We start from the raw sequence: 10,768 nt of genomic DNA on the forward strand, positions 1-10,768 counted from the left end.
TTCAAACACTATATATATATATATACATATATATATTTCTACTATAATATAAGATATTATACCCATACAACTCAACTATAATACAAGGTTTACTTCCAATATATTGAAAGTGGTGCTACAGGCTATTTAGGATAATTAAGTAATACAAACTAATTGATAGTTGAACAAATCATGGCCATGTCAAATACTAGTCTAATTTTATCACAAGAATATATAACTAGGCCTAAAATAGACATGATTCTATAGATACATAAGGAAAAATAGTTAAATAAGGTCTTTAAAAGCCTCAGAGACCGACCAAATATGGCATTTAAAGATGGTTTTATTAGTGCTGGGTGGTGGCGCATGCCTTAATCCCAGCACTCAGGAGGCAGAGGCAGGTAGATTGCTGTGAGTTCAAGGCCAGCCTGGTCTACAAAGTGAGTCTAGGATAGTCAAGGCTACACAGAGAAACCCTGTCTTGGGAAGAAAGATGTTTTTATTATTCTAAAGATTATTTGACAACAAGACAAGTAAACTCTTGGCAACACCCTTCCTGCCTCAAAGAAGATGATGAGCATCAAAGAATCTCCTTATGGAGTTGGCTTCAAATGTGGCAAACCAGCCACTGGGCAAAATGTCCTCATTTCTGCCACAGATAGAATTCTGCCTAAAAATGTGCAAGCTTGGATGCAGGCAGAGTCGATAGCCAAACTTGGCCAAGACAGGGTAAGCAAGTCCTCAATAGTTCCTGTCTCACAAATATGTCTGCCAGATATATTGGGCCAGAAGGTTGAAGATGATGCTCCAACATTAGAGAGAGTTGTGAGTGACTGTTCAGGCAGTAAATTGTCTCTGTCATTTTTTCATTGTGGAAGCTGCTAACCTGCATGTCCAGTTCACTCAGGTAATTAAGTTTTATTCCTTCTCAAGTCTCTAATGGGGTTGAAGACCAGATAGTTTAGTCTTACAATTAAGCTTAGTTGTTTAGAGGTTAAGATGTTTTTAGGTCTAGATAGATGTTTTAAGTCACTAGAGATGAGATATGATAGATATTGATTTTCATTCAGAATTTTAGACTCAACAAGATAGGATAGATGTTTACTTCAAGTTTGCCAAATGCAAATATCCAAATCACTATGAATGTAACATTTATATAACTCCTGATTGCCTCATGGTTCTTCCTGCTGTATGTAGTTTATTGTATATATGTGTAATAATATAAACATACATGTAAAAAATATTTAATAAAAAAAAGCTTGTCACTCAAAAAAAAAAAGAATTCAAGCTGCAGAGCAAGCAGTTAACTTAAATTGCTAATCCCAATACATGGGAATAGCTCTGAGACTGGCTGAGACATGAATGTCTACGCATAGACAAGGCTTCTTGTTGGTCATATAATCCCTGTGACTTATTATTAGATGTTATTCTTCGCATGGCATGAATGAAGATTTGCAGATGTCTTTCTTCTGCTTCTACAAAGAGCAGTAAAAAAGCCTTAATTGTTCTATGCATCACACACAACCCTGTGTCAGTCAGTTGGCCTTTTTACAGGAGTAGCCTAAGATTGCCTGTAAATCTGTTTATTCTGTGATTGATGCCATTACAACGTTTAAAAAACTATATTAAAGAGTTATTACATTATTTTTTTAAAAAGCATCACTGGCTCATAAGGTCTATTCAGGCTAACAGAGACAGATTTAAGAATATATATATTTAACCTTCTTTGTTTTACTAGCATTATTAAGATGTAGCTATTTTTTTTAAAAAAAGATGTAGCTATTTTTTGTAAACTGAGTCTTTTTATTTTTATTTTTATTTTTATTTTTTTTTTAGGTTTTTCGAGACAGGGTTTCTCTGTGTAACAGTCCTGTCTGTCCTGGACTCGCTTTTATAGACCAGGCTGGCCTCAAACTCATAGCGATCCTCCTGCCTCTGCCTTTCGAGTGCATAAACTAGGATCAAGAAAGTTCCCAATCTCTAGTTTTAAAAATCTTATCTTGATATTTAAAGAGTTTCAATTCAGAAGCTGTCATTTTCATATAAACCATTAAAGATTAAAAATTTATAATTATTAGTCAGTTACCTTATAAATGATCTAATTTCTTACAATGTTTGGAAACATACTTGTAGTCATGCTAAGAACTGATATAATTAATTACACGAGTAAGTGTTAGTTAGCCTCCTATATATGTTTTAATGGCTAAACAAAAAGTAAATAACTAAAAACAAATGATGCTTGTATAATTAAATACACTTAAGGGCAAAAACAAATGACACCCCCTTCCTCCTCCTCCCCTGTCATGGTCACAGAGGAACCCTAGGTGACTGACTGTCCAGGTAGCTGATGAGTCTGTCATTTTTTTGTTTTGGTTTGGTTTGGTTTGGTTTGATTTTTCGAGACAGGGTTTCTCTGTGTAGCCTGGGCTGTCCTGGATTTGCTTTGTAGACCAGGCTGGCCTCAAACTCACAGCAAACTGCCTGCCTCTGCCTCCTGAGTGCTGGGATTAAAGGCGTGCTCCACCACACCTGACAGAGTCTGTGTCACTTTTTAAAAGATTTATTTACTTATTATATATGCAATGTTCTACCTGCATGTACACCTGCAGGCCAGAAGAGGAGCCCAGATCTCATTATCGATGGTTATGAGCCAGCATGCAGTTGCTGGGAATTGAACTCAGGACCTTTGGGAGAGCAGCCAGTGCTCTTAACCTCTGAGCCATCTCTCCAGCACACCTGTGCCATTTTTAATAGATTCAAAAGCTGCTTGCTCTGTGCTTCCTGTTTAATTGGGTAAAATTTAGTCTCTCGGGTATCTAAAGGGTTTGAAGACTAGACTAATGAAAAAATAACTTTTTACTATTCCTTTCTCTAAAGAAACTTGCTTTACAATGACTGCTCCCAGTAATCAAGCATCTGTGTCTCATGATGAATAATTTGACAGAAAAAAATGTAAAGTTTATATAAGGTCTGAGGATACAGAAGCTTAAATTGTAAGGATCTAAAATTTTTTTGCAATGATTTATATGCATTGATTTATGTGCAATGATTTATGTGCATTGGTGTTTGCCTGAGTGTATGTCCATGTAAGGTGTCAGATCTTGGAGTTATATAGACAGTTGTGAGCTTCCATGTGGGTGCTGGGAATTGAACCCAGGTCCTCTGGGAGAACAGTCAGTGCTCTTAACCAATGAACCATTTCTCCAGATCACAAAAAAAAAAAAAAAAATAGTGTCCAAGATGTTTTGATGTTGATAAATACAAACTCTGAAAGATAGAGAGTCTAAGAAATGTTTTAAAATTAATAAATTCCACTGGGCAATGGTGGCACATGCCTTTAATCCCAGCACTCAGGAGGCAGAGGCAGGTGGATCCCTGTGAGTTCAAGGCCAGCCTGTTCTACAATGCGATTGATTCCAGTATAGCCAAGGCTACCCAGAGAAACTCTGTCTCGGAAAACAAAACCAAACAAAAAACAAAAAAATATATAAAATAAAATTGATAAATTCATGTTATGAAGGTTAAAGATACGAAAGCTTATATGATGATAAGAAAATGAGTTAAGACATACAAAAAGGATTTTTTAAATGCTTCATATGCTGGGTGTGATGGCACACACCTTTAATCCCAGCACTTGGGAGACAGAGGCAGGCAGATCTCTGTGAGTTCGAGGCCAGCCTGGTCTACAAATTGAGTCCAAGACAGTCAGGGCTACAGAGAGAAACCCTGTCTCAAACCAAACAAACAAGCTTCAGATTTCTTCCACTCACTACTGATATATCAAGACTTCAAAGTTCAGAGCTTTAGGGCTGGAGAGATGGCTCAGAGGTTAAGAGCACTGACTGGTCTTCCAGAGGTCCAGAGTTCAATTCCCAGCAACCACATGGTGGCTCACAACCATCTATAGTGTGATCTGATGCCCTCCTCTGGCCTGCAGGTGAACACACAGGCAGAGCACTGTATAAGTAATAATAAATAAATCTTAAAAAAAAAAGTTCAGAGCTTTAAGATTAGTCACTGGAATTCTAACAGGTTATTAGTCTAAACGTTGGTGAAATATTCCACTATAGATCCACTCTCATAGCCACAAGCTCGAGATGCTAAACTGTTTCCCAAGCTTCCCCTATGACACAGAGATGCGAGTCCCTTGCCTTCTCTGCAATATTGAGTTCAATACAGATTACGAACAGTGGTATTACGAACATATCTAAAACTCATCTCCTTTTATAAACTTATAAAGACTCTTATAAGCTTCAGAGAATGACTTGGATCCAACTGCCACAGGCCAAACGGACTCCAGATAAGTACACCTACCTGTTCCTGAAAATGGGAGTTTCCCCCTGGTCTTGGGGTTCTTCACTTTCCCCAATTACTAGAAATTTTAATTCTGTCCCTAGTCTATATTTGTCCCAGCAGATTTTCACTTGGCTGACAGACTCCATCCAAGGATCACCTGCAGACTACAAGCTGCTGAGCTCTGGACTTGCTGAAAGCTGATGTAAACCAGTCCAGCCGATGGGATTGCTCCCAGCTGGATCAGCTAATCAGATGCTTCTGATGAATGCCCCATTGCCCAGCCTTTGACTAGCCTTTCAGCCTCCCTGGGCCCCATAACGTCAACTGGAGTCCAGACATCTCAAGGACAACTTCTCCATCTTGATTTCTTCCACTCACTACTGATATATCAAGACTTCAAAGTTCAGAGCTTTAGGGCTGGAAAGATGGCTCAGAGGTTAAGAGCACTGACTGGTCTTCCAGAGGTCCAGAGTTCAATTCATCAATCTTGATGGCAGGGCCTAAGTCCATGTTCCCAGGCCCAGGAACACCCTCCTACTCTGATTGATTGATGGAAACTCCCGTGCTCACCCCTTATATCAAAATATGATTGGACAACGCTACATCCCACCCCGATCCCCTCACTTCATGGTTTCATCCTTTAAATATGCTGTATAAGGTCCCTTCAGATCAGCCCCTGAATCTGTTCTGTGGCCTTTATCAACCAGTAGTGGCTTGATTATAATAATTTTTTTTTGTCATCTGCATTGACCTGGTGTTTGAGTTATTTTGGATTTAAGTGGACTTCACAACAGAGTCAGGTAGAAAGGAGAGAGCTATCCTACAAACAGAACTGGCTACAACCTTCAAAGCCAGTCCTTAGGCTTTATACCCTAAAGGTTTCCAAAAGAGCAGAACCAGCTCGAGACCAAATGTTCAAACACATGAGCCTGAGGGGGATGTTTCAGGTACAAACCGTAACATCCAGTTAGGAAAGAAAATCATGGACTGGGGAGGTAGCTTAGTGGGAAAAAATGCTTGCTGCGCAATCATGAAGACCTGAGTTTGAATCCCGAGAGCTCACCTGAAGATGGGAATGACATTGAAGTTGCACTCCTGGGCTCCTACAGTGAGATAAAAGGCAGAGAGAGGAGGACCCTGGACAAGTTAGTGGGCTAGCCTGGTGTATGCAGTGGTGAGTAAAAAGAGCTCCCTTCTCAAACAAGGTAGAAGGTGTGGGCCAACAATGGCAGTTGTCCTCTTCATGCGTGCCATAGCCCGTGCCCACCTGCACATGTGCACCAACACATAACATATACACTGACACAGAGACACACGCATGCGCACGCACACACACAGAATCATCCAGACATTCAGGAGGCTGAGAAAGACATATTGTGAGTCCGGTTCAGCCTAGGCTAGTGACTTGTAGGCTATCCTGTGCTACTGTAGGCAATACACGTTGCACACATGGCAATTAGTTGGTCTCATGAGTTCTTGACTGTGCTGAGCTTTGAGTAGCAAGACAGTGCTGGCATTATTTTTGTCTATTTTATTTGGTTCTCATACTTACCACCCTTCTCCACCTCAAGCCCCTTGAACAACCCCACACCAGGTAGAGGAGAAGTGAGGTTGGAGAGGAGAGGGCCATTGGGTTCCTTGGGTGATGAAGTCCAATCCTTGTCTCTTCAGGGTATCGCCAACTTCTTGTCTCATTTCTCTTGATCACCTGATCAACTATGAACACCAGAAGAAGCAACAGGAACCATCAGGAGGAACAGCTGTGCCTCCTCTTTTGGGGCTCTAATCTTTATACCCTCCCTAGTGTTCCCAGTATTAATCTATGCCCAGCTGTCAGAATCCCCCTCACAACCCGTCACTCCTGCCTTGCCAGAGCATGGATGAGGCAAACAGTCTGCTGCTGTGGACAATCTGAAACAGCCCCATTCCCCACACCTGGGATTAAAACAAAAACATGTTTATATAAAAATTGGGTTTTTAAAGACGAGCGTGGTGGAGCACGCCTTTAATCCCAGCACTTGGGAGGCAGAGGCAGAGGCAGGCGGATCACTGTGAGTTCAAGGCCAGCCAGGTCTACAAAGTGAGTCCAGGACAGACAAGGCTAACACAGAGAGACCCTGTCTCAAAAAACCAAAAAAAACCCAAAAAATAAAAATTAAAAAAAAAAAAAGAAAGAAAGAAAAGAAAAAAAAATAGGTTTTTAAACAAAGCAAAGTCCTCACTACAAGACAGAGATGGGAGTGTGCAGGGAAGGGTTAACCCAACCTGGGCTATCCAAACCCTTCGCATTCCAAAGAAATGACTAGCACTGAATAACCAAAGTCAGACAAATGTGCACTCCAAATGACTAGCACTGAATAACCAAAGTCAGACAAATGTGCACTCCATTAGAAGTGGATTTCATGGGGGCTGGAGAGATGGCTCAGTGGTTAAGAGCACCGTCTGCTCTTCTAGAGGTCCTGAGTTCAATTCCCAGCAACCACATGGTGGCTCCATAACCATCTATTGTGAGACCTGGTGCCCTCTTCTGGTGTGCACATGTACATGCAGGCAGAGCACTGTATATGTAATAAATAAATCTTTAAAAAAAAAAAAAAAAAGAAGTGGATTTCATGAGATGCCCTCTGTGAGTCTCGGGCACTTGGATATTTGGCCCTCGGCCGGCTGCTGTTTAGAGAGACTAGTAGGTGTGGCCTTGCTGGAGGAAGTATGCCACTGATGACAAGCTTTGGGGTATCAAAAGATGCATGCCATTCCAAGCTAGTTCTTTCTGCTTTTTGGCTGGAGACGTGAGCTCTCGGCTGCTGCTATAGCACGATGCCTGCATGCCTGCCTGCTGCTGTGCCCCCCGCTGACAAGGATGGGTTCCTATCCCTCTGGAACCCAGAGCTACAAAGAAGCCTTTCCTACTTTGTGTTTGTTTTTTTGTATTTTCGAGACAGGGTTTCTCTGTGTCACTTTGGCTGTCCTGGATTCACTTTGTAGAAGCCCTTCCTTCTTAGCTTGCTTTTGTCGTGATGTTTGATCACAGGAGTAGAAAAGTAACAACGATGCCATGCACACATTACACACAGCCAACAAAAAACCCTAGACACCAAAGTTAAGATATGAGATTCTGATGTATCTTCCCCGATGGATGTGTGACAAGTGCTTCCTTCCTTGTGGCCTGTTTTGACTGGAGTATATTTTCACAAACCCCACAGGAAAATGAGTTTCATAAATTAGAAGCTAAAAATCAGGGCTTGAGAGATGGCTCAGCAATTATGAACACTTGCTGTTGTCAGGGGAACGGGATTTAGTTCCCAGCATCCCTGGGCTACTCACAACTGTCTGTAACTCCAGCTCTAGGAGATCTGACACCCTCTTCCTCTCTAAACATGGGGTGGGGGTGCCAAAGCTACAAACGGCAAGGTCAGACCACACATGCCCTGTAGAGAAAATGAAAAGGTAATTGTAACACGGTTGTTAGAAAGAAATCATAGCGAGCCACGCGTGGTGGCGCACGCCTTTAATCCCAGCACTCAGGAGGCAGAGGCAGGTGGATCTCTGTGAGTTCCGGGCCAGCCACATCTACAGAACGAGTCCAGGACAGCCAAGGCTACACAGAGAAACCCTGTCTTGAAAAACCAAGGAAAGAAAGAAAGAAAGAAAGAAAGAAAGAAAGAAAGAAAGAAAGAAAGAAAGAAATCATAGCAGTCCAGATCCCATGGTCCCACAAGTGCTCTTAAAGATCAAGCCATCGCCCCAGTCCCTTGTCTCTCACTCACTTGACTATGAAAAGCCATTTGCACTCTTGCTTACCTGACCTGGCACTCATAACTATGTATTCTTGGTTTGCAGATGCTGGGATTCTGTGATCCAAACAGAATTATTTCCAATAATGCTGACACAATATAAATTGAAGCCATGGCTAGTGATTCACAAGACAAAAAGAAAATGATAACATACAAGTGATATTGCCCCACAGTCTGGCTTGTTAAATATTAACCTAAGAATTCAACTGACCACATAAACTTTAGAAAGTTCAAACTATACTCAGACGAACTTTGGGAAGGCTAACACAGATTTGTCACACTTCAGAAGTAACAGTTAGGAACGAACCTCATAGCTATCACAAAATGCTGACATTTCTTTTGTTTTTTAAGATTTATTTATTATATATACAATGCTCTGCCTGCATGTACACCCACAGGCCAGAAGAGGGCATCAGATCACATAGACCGTTGTGAGCCACCATGTGATTGCTGGAAATTGAACTCAGGACATCTGGAAGAGCAGACGGTGTTCTGAGCATCTCTCCTGCCCACGCTGACATTTCTTGAATGGGTTCTATTTTATCCTAATACAGCTGCCAAACAAGAACCTAAAACGGCAGTGATTCTCATGCCAAGGATAGCATCCCAGCCCTGCCTTGCTGTCGTAATCCTTGGTAAATATTAAACAAAGACCTTGACTGACCACATAAGCAGGACTAGCCACAATTCCAGCTGTTCTCAGGTACCTACTTAAACACCCCAAAAATATATTTATGAAAAGAAGACACTCGATGGAAACTTCTGGAAAAATAATAGATTTGTACACATTAAATTACCCAGGGAGCCAGGTGTGGTGATGCTCACCTTTAATTCTAGTACCTGAAAGACAGAAGCAGACAGATCTCTGAGCTAACCTGGTCTACAGAGCAAGCTCCAAGCCAGCCAGAGCTACACGGAAACCCTGTCTCAAAAAAAAAAAAAAATTTTTTTTTTTAATCTGGGGAAGTTTTACGAAGAATGCTCACTTCTGGCTTGTCAGGAGGCAGAGATGGAGGATCCCCGGGGATGCTAGGTAGCTAGGGTTAGCCAAATGTGTAAACTCTGGGTTCAGCAAAAGCCCCTGACTCACTAAAAAGACAACACCAACTTCAGGCCTGTGCACACCCACATGCACATGTGAACACACATGCACATGCATACTTTTTTTTAATAAAGCCAAATTAAAGATGCTACCATTGGCTGAAGATGAACTGTATTGTGAACAAACTCTGTAACTGTGTGAGCTGCTCTATATCAAATGTTTAAACCCACGAATGCACTATCATCTTCTATAAATTATTGCCGAACATTAGAGGTGTGGCTCCACCTAATATAAAGAAGATCCTATGCCAGGTACTGAGCAAAACAAACTGCGCTTTCTAGAAGCAAACAGCTAGCTGATTATTGGGAAAACAGGTCAGTAAAGGGTGGAACTCAAACATTCAGCCCACATTTTTCTAAAATTGAGTTTTACGTGTGTACGTGTGTGCGCGTGTGCGCGTTGTGTGTGTGTGTGTGTGTGTGTGTGTGCGTGTGTGCACGTGTGTGTAGGATCCTCTAGAGCTGGAGTTACAGTGGGTGCTGGGAACTAAACTTGGGTCCTCTGAAAGAACGCGAGAACTCTAACTGCTGAACCATCATCTCTCCAGCCTGAAATCTAAAGGCTGGAGAGAGGGCCTAGCAGGCGACAGTGCTGGCCGCGCAAGCTCGGCATAACTACATACCCATTCGTAACCACAGTGCCGTGGTGAGGTGGAAGCGGAAGGACCCCTGGGGCTTGCTGACAAGATGCTCTGCCTACTTGTCGGGTCCCAGACCAGTGAAACGCCCTATCTTAAGAGTTCAGGATGGAGAGCTGAACGGTTCAGTGCTTAAAAACATGTACTACTTAGCAGAAGACCCAGGCTTAGTTCCCCACACCTACATGGTAGCTCGTACTCATTTATAACTCCAGTTCCAGGGGAGCCAATGTCTTCTTCTGACCTCCGGAGGTACCAGACACACACACACGGACATACAGAAAAGCAGGCAAAACATACATATGCACATAAAAGTAAATGAATTTAAAGCTGGGCCTGGTGGTACACACCTTTAATCCCAGCGATTGGGAGGCAGAGGGCAGGTGGATATCTGTGAGTTCAAGGCCAACCTGGTCTACAAAGAGAGTCCAGGACAGCCAGGACTACAAGAGAAACCCTGTCTTGAAAAAAAAAAAATTTTTTTTTTTAATTTATGTGTATTTGTGAGTGAAGGTGATTGAAGAGGCTAGAAGAGAGAAGTCTAGAAGAATGCGTCAGATCCCTGGAGCTGCAGTTAACAGTCGTGTGGTGTGAGAGACCAGAACTAACCCTGGGCCCTCTGAAACTGCAGCAACTCTCTGAGCCACTGAGCTGTCTTCCCTCCCAGCCCAAGGTCAGGGATGAACACTTACGGGGTGAAGGAGACAAAGCAGGCTAGCCAGGCCTGCTGGTGCGGATGTGGAGTTCCAGACACTGCAGAGGACAGAGCACGAGGGTTCGAGGCTTACATGGGCCACGAAGCAATTCCAATGCCAGCCCGAGCAACTTACCAACACCTTGACTCAAAATAAACTTTAAAAAGAGGGAGGAGGAGTGTGGGGATGCAGCTCAGTGGTACAGTGCTTGCCCAGCATGTGTGAGGCCACAGGTTCAATACCCTGCACCACCACACCCCTCACT

The sequence above is a fragment of the Acomys minous genome, assembly GCF_964271855.1.
Source record: "Acomys minous genome assembly, chromosome: 16".
NCBI lineage: Eukaryota > Metazoa > Chordata > Mammalia > Rodentia > Muridae > Acomys > Acomys minous.